The sequence below is a fragment of the Pelobates fuscus genome, chromosome 1 (genome assembly GCF_036172605.1).
Source record: "Pelobates fuscus isolate aPelFus1 chromosome 1, aPelFus1.pri, whole genome shotgun sequence".
In the NCBI taxonomy this organism is placed as follows: domain Eukaryota; kingdom Metazoa; phylum Chordata; class Amphibia; order Anura; family Pelobatidae; genus Pelobates; species Pelobates fuscus.
Window position 1 is genome coordinate 1,225,740 of NC_086317.1, and position 13,586 is coordinate 1,239,325.

General features: G+C 29.4%; 1 protein-coding gene across 4 annotated transcripts in view; it reads right to left on the minus strand.

Annotated features, from left to right (window-relative positions):
* CBS (cystathionine beta-synthase) overlaps positions 1-13,586 on the minus strand; it is a 494,065-nt gene that overhangs the window by 59,603 nt on the left and 420,876 nt on the right. For 2 of the 4 annotated variants that reach the window (XM_063445636.1, XM_063445608.1), the window contains exon 1: positions 654-758. The exons of 1 other annotated variant lie outside the window; for it this stretch is intronic. The gene's annotated coding sequence lies outside the window, so the exon portion shown is untranslated. Of the gene's footprint in view, positions 1-59; positions 78-653; positions 759-13,586 lie in introns of those variants that run through there. One more of the 4 variants, XM_063445617.1, reaches the window with a different exon arrangement.

A 13,586-nucleotide genomic window follows, 5' to 3' on the forward strand; every position in this document is an offset into this window, starting at 1 on the left:
ATTACCTCTAGGACAAGGTAGGGGGTGATTACCTCTAGGACAAGGTAGGGGGTGATTACCTCTAGGACAGGATAGGGGGTGATTACCTCTAGGACAAGGTAGGGGGTGATTACCTCTAGGACAAGGTAGGGGGTGATTACCTCTAGGACAAGGTAGGGGGTGATTACCTCTAGGACAAGGTAGGGGGTGATTACCTCTAGGACAAGGTAGGGGGTGATTACCTCTAGGACAAGGTAGGGGGTGATTACCTCTAGGACAAGGTAGGGGGTGATTACCTCTAGGACAAGGTAGGGGGTGATTACCTCTAGGACAAGGTAGGGGGTGATTACCTCTAGGACAAGGTAGGGGGTGATTACCTCTAGGACAAGGTAGGGGGTGATTACCTCTAGGACAAGGTAGGGGGTGATTACCTCTAGGACAAGGTAGGGGGTGATTACCTCTAGGACAAGGTAGGGGGTGATTACCTCTAGGACAAGGTAGGGGGCGATTACCTCTAGGACAAGGTAGGGGGCGATTACCTCTAGGACAAGGTAGGGGGTGATTACCTCTAGGACAAGGTAGGGGGTGATTACCTCTAGGACAAGGTAGGGGGTGATTACCTCTAGGACAAGGTAGGGGGTGATTACCTCTAGGACAAGGTAGGGGGTGATTACCTCTAGGACAGGTAGGATGACGCCGTCTGGGATCCCGGTTGCAGCAGCTGCTACTGTTGCACGCGATCAGAGCTGCACTGTCATTGGTGCAATGAAAGTAGGCGGGGCTCACGGCAACTATTGGCTACCAGGAAGGCGGTGGCCTTTAAGGATCTTCCTGATTGGCCAGCAGCAATGAGGGCGGGACGTGGCTTAGTAATAGAAACATAGAAACATATATCCAGTCACAATGACAGACCGAGCCAACCAGGCTCCTGCAACTGTCACAGGGCGGAGTCAAACGGTGACGTAACCACAAACTAATCCCGCCCACCGGCTTCGAGCTACGACAAAATGGCGGCAACCAAGCAGCATAAAATAATAAGAAATAAAAATAAAGACATTTTACCTCAGATTTAATTAATATCTAAATAATTAGTGAAATATTAACACAAATAAATATATTAATAACATCCCCTTCTAATATCTGTGTTATTAACGCTATATTAATATTAATAACATCCCCTTCTAATATCTGTGTTATTAACGCTATATTCATATTAATAACATCCCCTTCTAATATCTGTGTTATTAACGCTATATTCATATTAATAACATCCCCCTTCTAATATCTGTGTTATTAACGCTATATTCATATTAATAACATCCCCCTTCTAATATCTGTGTTATTAACGCTATATTCATATTAATAACATCCTCCTTCTAATATCTGTGTTATTAACGCTATATTCATATTAATAACATCCCCTTCTAATATCTGTGTTATTAACGCTATATTCATATTAATAACATCCTCCTTCTAATATCTGTGTTATTAACGCTATATTCATATTAATAACATCCCCCTTCTAATATCTGTGTTATTAACGCTATATTCATATTAATAACATCCCCTTCTAATATCTGTGTTATTAACGCTATATTCATATTAATAACATCCCCCTTCTAATATCTGTGTTATTAACGCTATATTCATATTAATAACATCCTCCTTCTAATATCTGTGTTATTAACGCTATATTCATATTAATAACATCCCCTTCTAATATCTGTGTTATTAACGCTATATTCATATTAATAACATCCTCCTTCTAATATCTGTGTTATTAACGCTATATTCATATTAATAACATCCTCCTTCTAATATCTGTGTTATTAACGCTATATTCATATTAATAACATCCCCTTCTAATATCTGTGTTATTAACGCTATATTCATATTAATAACATCCCCCTTCTAATATCTGTGTTATTAACGCTATATTCATATTAATAACATCCCCCTTCTAATATCTGTGTTATTAACGCTATATTCATATTAATAACATCCCCTTCTAATATCTGTGTTATTAACGCTATATTCATATTAATAACATCCTCCTTCTAATATCTGTGTTATTAACGCTATATTCATATTAATAACATCCCCCTTCTAATATCTGTGTTATTAACGCTATATTCATATTAATAACATCCCCCTTCTAATATCTGTGTTATTAACGCTATATTCATATTAATAACATCCTCCTTCTAATATCTGTGTTATTAACGCTATATTCATATTAATAACATCCCCCTTCTAATATCTGTGTTATTAACGCTATATTCATATTAATAACATCCCCCTTCTAATATCTGTGTTATTAACGCTATATTCATATTAATAACATCCTCCTTCTAATATCTGTGTTATTAACGCTATATTCATATTAATAACATCCTCCTTCTAATATCTGTGTTATTAACGCTATATTCATATTAATAACATCCTCCTTCTAATATCTGTGTTATTAACGCTATATTCATATTAATAACATCCCCTTCTAATATCTGTGTTATTAACGCTATATTCATATTAATAACATCCTCCTTCTAATATCTGTGTTATTAACGCTATATTCATATTAATAACATCCTCCTTCTAATATCTGTGTTATTAACGCTATATTCATATTAATAACATCCCCCTTCTAATATCTGTGTTATTAACGCTATATTCATATTAATAACATCCCCCTTCTAATATCTGTGTTATTAACGCTATATTCATATTAATAACATCCCCCTTCTAATATCTGTGTTATTAACGCTATATTCATATTAATAACATCCCCCTTCTAATATCTGTGTTATTAACGCTATATTCATATTAATAACATCCCCCTTCTAATATCTGTGTTATTAACGCTATATTCATATTAATAACATCCCCCTTCTAATATCTGTGTTATTAACGCTATATTCATATTAATAACATCCTCCTTCTAATATCTGTGTTATTAACGCTATATTCATATTAATAACATCCCCCTTCTAATATCTGTGTTATTAACGCTATATTCATATTAATAACATCCCCCTTCTAATATCTGTGTTATTAACGCTATATTCATATTAATAACATCCCCCTTCTAATATCTGTGTTATTAACGCTATATTCATATTAATAACATCCCCCTTCTAATATCTGTGTTATTAACGCTATATTCATATTAATAACATCCCCCTTCTAATATCTGTGTTATTAACGCTATATTCATATTAATAACATCCCCCTTCTAATATCTGTGTTATTAACGCTATATTCATATTAATAACATCCCCCTTCTAATATCTGTGTTATTAACGCTATATTCATATTAATAACATCCTCCTTCTAATATCTGTGTTATTAACGCTATATTCATATTAATAACATCCCCCTTCTAATATCTGTGTTATTAACGCTATATTCATATTAATAACATCCTCCTTCTAATATCTGTGTTATTAACGCTATATTCATATTAATAACATCCTCCTTCTAATATCTGTGTTATTAACGCTATATTCATATTAATAACATCCCCCTTCTAATATCTGTGTTATTAACGCTATATTCATATTAATAACATCCCCTTCTAATATCTGTGTTATTAACGCTATATTCATATTAATAACATCCCCTTCTAATATCTGTGTTATTAACGCTATATTCATATTAATAACATCCCCCTTCTAATATCTGTGTTATTAACGCTATATTCATATTAATAACATCCTCCTTCTAATATCTGTGTTATTAACGCTATATTCATATTAATAACATCCCCCTTCTAATATCTGTGTTATTAACGCTATATTCATATTAATAACATCCTCCTTCTAATATCTGTGTTATTAACGCTATATTCATATTAATAACATCCTCCTTCTAATATCTGTGTTATTAACGCTATATTCATATTAATAACATCCCCTTCTAATATCTGTGTTATTAACGCTATATTCATATTAATAACATCCTCCTTCTAATATCTGTGTTATTAACGCTATATTCATATTAATAACATCCCCCTTCTAATATCTGTGTTATTAACGCTATATTCATATTAATAACATCCCCCTTCTAATATCTGTGTTATTAACGCTATATTCATATTAATAACATCCTCCTTCTAATATCTGTGTTATTAACGCTATATTCATATTAATAACATCCCCTTCTAATATCTGTGTTATTAACGCTATATTCATATTAATAACATCCCCTTCTAATATCTGTGTTATTAACGCTATATTCATATTAATAACATCCTCCTTCTAATATCTGTGTTATTAACGCTATATTCATATTAATAACATCCCCCTTCTAATATCTGTGTTATTAACGCTATATTCATATTAATAACATCCCCTTCTAATATCTGTGTTATTAACGCTATATTCATATTAATAACATCCCCCTTCTAATATCTGTGTTATTAACGCTATATTCATATTAATAACATCCCCCTTCTAATATCTGTGTTATTAACGCTATATTCATATTAATAACATCCCCCTTCTAATATCTGTGTTATTAACGCTATATTCATATTAATAACATCCCCCTTCTAATATCTGTGTTATTAACGCTATATTCATATTAATAACATCCTCCTTCTAATATCTGTGTTATTAACGCTATATTCATATTAATAACATCCCCCTTCTAATATCTGTGTTATTAACGCTATATTCATATTAATAACATCCCCCTTCTAATATCTGTGTTATTAACGCTATATTCATATTAATAACATCCCCCTTCTAATATCTGTGTTATTAACGCTATATTCATATTAATAACATCCCCCTTCTAATATCTGTGTTATTAACGCTATATTCATATTAATAACATCCCCTTCTAATATCTGTGTTATTAACGCTATATTCATATTAATAACATCCCCCTTCTAATATCTGTGTTATTAACGCTATATTCATATTAATAACATCCTCCTTCTAATATCTGTGTTATTAACGCTATATTCATATTAATAACATCCTCCTTCTAATATCTGTGTTATTAACGCTATATTCATATTAATAACATCCCCCTTCTAATATCTGTGTTATTAACGCTATATTCATATTAATAACATCCTCCTTCTAATATCTGTGTTATTAACGCTATATTCATATTAATAACATCCTCCTTCTAATATCTGTGTTATTAACGCTATATTCATATTAATAACATCCCCTTCTAATATCTGTGTTATTAACGCTATATTCATATTAATAACATCCCCCTTCTAATATCTGTGTTATTAACGCTATATTCATATTAATAACATCCCCCTTCTAATATCTGTGTTATTAACGCTATATTCATATTAATAACATCCCCTTCTAATATCTGTGTTATTAACGCTATATTCATATTAATAACATCCCCCTTCTAATATCTGTGTTATTAACGCTATATTCATATTAATAACATCCCCCTTCTAATATCTGTGTTATTAACGCTATATTCATATTAATAACATCCCCTTCTAATATCTGTGTTATTAACGCTATATTCATATTAATAACATCCCCCTTCTAATATCTGTGTTATTAACGCTATATTCATATTAATAACATCCTCCTTCTAATATCTGTGTTATTAACGCTATATTCATATTAATAACATCCCCTTCTAATATCTGTGTTATTAACGCTATATTCATATTAATAACATCCTCCTTCTAATATCTGTGTTATTAACGCTATATTCATATTAATAACATCCCCCTTCTAATATCTGTGTTATTAACGCTATATTCATATTAATAACATCCCCCTTCTAATATCTGTGTTATTAACGCTATATTCATATTAATAACATCCCCCTTCTAATATCTGTGTTATTAACGCTATATTCATATTAATAACATCCCCTTCTAATATCTGTGTTATTAACGCTATATTCATATTAATAACATCCCCCTTCTAATATCTGTGTTATTAACGCTATATTCATATTAATAACATCCTCCTTCTAATATCTGTGTTATTAACGCTATATTCATATTAATAACATCCCCCTTCTAATATCTGTGTTATTAACGCTATATTCATATTAATAACATCCTCCTTCTAATATCTGTGTTATTAACGCTATATTCATATTAATAACATCCCCTTCTAATATCTGTGTTATTAACGCTATATTCATATTAATAACATCCCCCTTCTAATATCTGTGTTATTAACGCTATATTCATATTAATAACATCCCCTTCTAATATCTGTGTTATTAACGCTATATTCATATTAATAACATCCCCCTTCTAATATCTGTGTTATTAACGCTATATTCATATTAATAACATCCTCCTTCTAATATCTGTGTTATTAACGCTATATTCATATTAATAACATCCCCCTTCTAATATCTGTGTTATTAACGCTATATTCATATTAATAACATCCCCCTTCTAATATCTGTGTTATTAACGCTATATTCATATTAATAACATCCCCTTCTAATATCTGTGTTATTAACGCTATATTCATATTAATAACATCCCCCTTCTAATATCTGTGTTATTAACGCTATATTCATATTAATAACATCCCCCTTCTAATATCTGTGTTATTAACGCTATATTCATATTAATAACATCCCCCTTCTAATATCTGTGTTATTAACGCTATATTCATATTAATAACATCCTCCTTCTAATATCTGTGTTATTAACGCTATATTCATATTAATAACATCCCCCTTCTAATATCTGTGTTATTAACGCTATATTCATATTAATAACATCCCCTTCTAATATCTGTGTTATTAACGCTATATTCATATTAATAACATCCTCCTTCTAATATCTGTGTTATTAACGCTATATTCATATTAATAACATCCTCCTTCTAATATCTGTGTTATTAACGCTATATTCATATTAATAACATCCCCCTTCTAATATCTGTGTTATTAACGCTATATTCATATTAATAACATCCCCCTTCTAATATCTGTGTTATTAACGCTATATTCATATTAATAACATCCTCCTTCTAATATCTGTGTTATTAACGCTATATTCATATTAATAACATCCCCTTCTAATATCTGTGTTATTAACGCTATATTCATATTAATAACATCCTCCTTCTAATATCTGTGTTATTAACGCTATATTCATATTAATAACATCCCCCTTCTAATATCTGTGTTATTAACGCTATATTCATATTAATAACATCCCCCTTCTAATATCTGTGTTATTAACGCTATATTCATATTAATAACATCCCCTTCTAATATCTGTGTTATTAACGCTATATTCATATTAATAACATCCCCTTCTAATATCTGTGTTATTAACGCTATATTCATATTAATAACATCCCCCTTCTAATATCTGTGTTATTAACGCTATATTCATATTAATAACATCCCCCTTCTAATATCTGTGTTATTAACGCTATATTCATATTAATAACATCCCCTTCTAATATCTGTGTTATTAACGCTATATTCATATTAATAACATCCTCCTTCTAATATCTGTGTTATTAACGCTATATTCATATTAATAACATCCCCCTTCTAATATCTGTGTTATTAACGCTATATTCATATTAATAACATCCCCTTCTAATATCTGTGTTATTAACGCTATATTCATATTAATAACATCCCCCTTCTAATATCTGTGTTATTAACGCTATATTCATATTAATAACATCCCCCTTCTAATATCTGTGTTATTAACGCTATATTCATATTAATAACATCCTCCTTCTAATATCTGTGTTATTAACGCTATATTCATATTAATAACATCCTCCTTCTAATATCTGTGTTATTAACGCTATATTCATATTAATAACATCCCCCTTCTAATATCTGTGTTATTAACGCTATATTCATATTAATAACATCCCCCTTCTAATATCTGTGTTATTAACGCTATATTCATATTAATAACATCCCCCTTCTAATATCTGTGTTATTAACGCTATATTCATATTAATAACATCCCCTTCTAATATCTGTGTTATTAACGCTATATTCATATTAATAACATCCCCCTTCTAATATCTGTGTTATTAACGCTATATTCATATTAATAACATCCTCCTTCTAATATCTGTGTTATTAACGCTATATTCATATTAATAACATCCCCCTTCTAATATCTGTGTTATTAACGCTATATTCATATTAATAACATCCCCTTCTAATATCTGTGTTATTAACGCTATATTCATATTAATAACATCCCCCTTCTAATATCTGTGTTATTAACGCTATATTCATATTAATAACATCCCCCTTCTAATATCTGTGTTATTAACGCTATATTCATATTAATAACATCCCCCTTCTAATATCTGTGTTATTAACGCTATATTCATATTAATAACATCCCCCTTCTAATATCTGTGTTATTAACGCTATATTCATATTAATAACATCCTCCTTCTAATATCTGTGTTATTAACGCTATATTCATATTAATAACATCCCCTTCTAATATCTGTGTTATTAACGCTATATTCATATTAATAACATCCCCCTTCTAATATCTGTGTTATTAACGCTATATTCATATTAATAACATCCTCCTTCTAATATCTGTGTTATTAACGCTATATTCATATTAATAACATCCCCCTTCTAATATCTGTGTTATTAACGCTATATTCATATTAATAACATCCCCTTCTAATATCTGTGTTATTAACGCTATATTCATATTAATAACATCCCCCTTCTAATATCTGTGTTATTAACGCTATATTCATATTAATAACATCCCCCTTCTAATATCTGTGTTATTAACGCTATATTCATATTAATAACATCCCCCTTCTAATATCTGTGTTATTAACGCTATATTCATATTAATAACATCCCCCTTCTAATATCTGTGTTATTAACGCTATATTCATATTAATAACATCCCCCTTCTAATATCTGTGTTATTAACGCTATATTCATATTAATAACATCCCCCTTCTAATATCTGTGTTATTAACGCTATATTCATATTAATAACATCCCCCTTCTAATATCTGTGTTATTAACGCTATATTCATATTAATAACATCCCCCTTCTAATATCTGTGTTATTAACGCTATATTCATATTAATAACATCCCCCTTCTAATATCTGTGTTATTAACGCTATATTCATATTAATAACATCCCCTTCTAATATCTGTGTTATTAACGCTATATTCATATTAATAACATCCCCTTCTAATATCTGTGTTATTAACGCTATATTCATATTAATAACATCCCCCTTCTAATATCTGTGTTATTAACGCTATATTCATATTAATAACATCCCCCTTCTAATATCTGTGTTATTAACGCTATATTCATATTAATAACATCCCCCTTCTAATATCTGTGTTATTAACGCTATATTCATATTAATAACATCCCCTTCTAATATCTGTGTTATTAACGCTATATTCATATTAATAACATCCCCCTTCTAATATCTGTGTTATTAACGCTATATTCATATTAATAACATCCCCCTTCTAATATCTGTGTTATTAACGCTATATTCATATTAATAACATCCTCCTTCTAATATCTGTGTTATTAACGCTATATTCATATTAATAACATCCTCCTTCTAATATCTGTGTTATTAACGCTATATTCATATTAATAACATCCCCCTTCTAATATCTGTGTTATTAACGCTATATTCATATTAATAACATCCCCCTTCTAATATCTGTGTTATTAACGCTATATTCATATTAATAACATCCCCCTTCTAATATCTGTGTTATTAACGCTATATTCATATTAATAACATCCCCCTTCTAATATCTGTGTTATTAACGCTATATTCATATTAATAACATCCCCCTTCTAATATCTGTGTTATTAACGCTATATTCATATTAATAACATCCTCCTTCTAATATCTGTGTTATTAACGCTATATTCATATTAATAACATCCCCCTTCTAATATCTGTGTTATTAACGCTATATTCATATTAATAACATCCCCCTTCTAATATCTGTGTTATTAACGCTATATTCATATTAATAACATCCCCCTTCTAATATCTGTGTTATTAACGCTATATTCATATTAATAACATCCTCCTTCTAATATCTGTGTTATTAACGCTATATTCATATTAATAACATCCCCCTTCTAATATCTGTGTTATTAACGCTATATTCATATTAATAACATCCCCCTTCTAATATCTGTGTTATTAACGCTATATTCATATTAATAACATCCCCTTCTAATATCTGTGTTATTAACGCTATATTCATATTAATAACATCCTCCTTCTAATATCTGTGTTATTAACGCTATATTCATATTAATAACATCCCCTTCTAATATCTGTGTTATTAACGCTATATTCATATTAATAACATCCCCTTCTAATATCTGTGTTATTAACGCTATATTCATATTAATAACATCCCCTTCTAATATCTGTGTTATTAACGCTATATTCATATTAATAACATCCTCCTTCTAATATCTGTGTTATTAACGCTATATTCATATTAATAACATCCCCTTCTAATATCTGTGTTATTAACGCTATATTCATATTAATAACATCCCCCTTCTAATATCTGTGTTATTAACGCTATATTCATATTAATAACATCCCCTTCTAATATCTGTGTTATTAACGCTATATTCATATTAATAACATCCTCCTTCTAATATCTGTGTTATTAACGCTATATTCATATTAATAACATCCTCCTTCTAATATCTGTGTTATTAACGCTATATTCATATTAATAACATCCTCCTTCTAATATCTGTGTTATTAACGCTATATTCATATTAATAACATCCCCTTCTAATATCTGTGTTATTAACGCTATATTCATATTAATAACATCCTCCTTCTAATATCTGTGTTATTAACGCTATATTCATATTAATAACATCCCCTTCTAATATCTGTGTTATTAACGCTATATTCATATTAATAACATCCCCCTTCTAATATCTGTGTTATTAACGCTATATTCATATTAATAACATCCTCCTTCTAATATCTGTGTTATTAACGCTATATTCATATTAATAACATCCCCCTTCTAATATCTGTGTTATTAACGCTATATTCATATTAATAACATCCTCCTTCTAATATCTGTGTTATTAACGCTATATTCATATTAATAACATCCCCCTTCTAATATCTGTGTTATTAACGCTATATTCATATTAATAACATCCTCCTTCTAATATCTGTGTTATTAACGCTATATTCATATTAATAACATCCCCTTCTAATATCTGTGTTATTAACGCTATATTCATATTAATAACATCCCCCTTCTAATATCTGTGTTATTAACGCTATATTCATATTAATAACATCCCCCTTCTAATATCTGTGTTATTAACGCTATATTCATATTAATAACATCCCCCTTCTAATATCTGTGTTATTAACGCTATATTCATATTAATAACATCCCCTTCTAATATCTGTGTTATTAACGCTATATTCATATTAATAACATCCCCCTTCTAATATCTGTGTTATTAACGCTATATTCATATTAATAACATCCCCTTCTAATATCTGTGTTATTAACGCTATATTCATATTAATAACATCCCCCTTCTAATATCTGTGTTATTAACGCTATATTCATATTAATAACATCCCCTTCTAATATCTGTGTTATTAACGCTATATTCATATTAATAACATCCCCCTTCTAATATCTGTGTTATTAACGCTATATTCATATTAATAACATCCCCCTTCTAATATCTGTGTTATTAACGCTATATTCATATTAATAACATCCCCCTTCTAATATCTGTGTTATTAACGCTATATTCATATTAATAACATCCCCCTTCTAATATCTGTGTTATTAACGCTATATTCATATTAATAACATCCTCCTTCTAATATCTGTGTTATTAACGCTATATTCATATTAATAACATCCCCTTCTAATATCTGTGTTATTAACGCTATATTCATATTAATAACATCCTCCTTCTAATATCTGTGTTATTAACGCTATATTCATATTAATAACATCCCCTTCTAATATCTGTGTTATTAACGCTATATTCATATTAATAACATCCCCTTCTAATATCTGTGTTATTAACGCTATATTCATATTAATAACATCCCCCTTCTAATATCTGTGTTATTAACGCTATATTCATATTAATAACATCCCCCTTCTAATATCTGTGTTATTAACGCTATATTCATATTAATAACATCCCCTTCTAATATCTGTGTTATTAACGCTATATTCATATTAATAACATCCCCCTTCTAATATCTGTGTTATTAACGCTATATTCATATTAATAACATCCCCCTTCTAATATCTGTGTTATTAACGCTATATTCATATTAATAACATCCCCTTCTAATATCTGTGTTATTAACGCTATATTCATATTAATAACATCCCCCTTCTAATATCTGTGTTATTAACGCTATATTCATATTAATAACATCCTCCTTCTAATATCTGTGTTATTAACGCTATATTCATATTAATAACATCCCCTTCTAATATCTGTGTTATTAACGCTATATTCATATTAATAACATCCTCCTTCTAATATCTGTGTTATTAACGCTATATTCATATTAATAACATCCCCTTCTAATATCTGTGTTATTAACGCTATATTCATATTAATAACATCCCCTTCTAATATCTGTGTTATTAACGCTATATTCATATTAATAACATCCCCTTCTAATATCTGTGTTATTAACGCTATATTCATATTAATAACATCCCCTTCTAATATCTGTGTTATTAACGCTATATTCATATTAATAACATCCTCCTTCTAATATCTGTGTTATTAACGCTATATTCATATTAATAACATCCCCTTCTAATATCTGTGTTATTAACGCTATATTCATATTAATAACATCCCCTTCTAATATCTGTGTTATTAACGCTATATTCATATTAATAACATCCCCTTCTAATATCTGTGTTATTAACGCTATATTCATATTAATAACATCCCCCTTCTAATATCTGTGTTATTAACGCTATATTCATATTAATAACATCCCCCTTCTAATATCTGTGTTATTAACGCTATATTCATATTAATAACATCCTCCTTCTAATATCTGTGTTATTAACGCTATATTCATATTAATAACATCCCCCTTCTAATATCTGTGTTATTAACGCTATATTCATATTAATAACATCCCCTTCTAATATCTGTGTTATTAACGCTATATTCATATTAATAACATCCCCCTTCTAATATCTGTGTTATTAACGCTATATTCATATTAATAACATCCCCCTTCTAATATCTGTGTTATTAACGCTATATTCATATTAATAACATCCCCCTTCTAATATCTGTGTTATTAACGCTATATTCATATTAATAACATCCCCTTCTAATATCTGTGTTATTAACGCTATATTCATATTAATAACATCCCCTTCTAATATCTGTGTTATTAACGCTATATTCATATTAATAACATCCCCTTCTAATATCTGTGTTATTAACGCTATATTCATATTAATAACATCCCCCTTCTAATATCTGTGTTATTAACGCTATATTCATATTAATAACATCCTCCTTCTAATATCTGTGTTATTAACGCTATATTCATATTAATAACATCC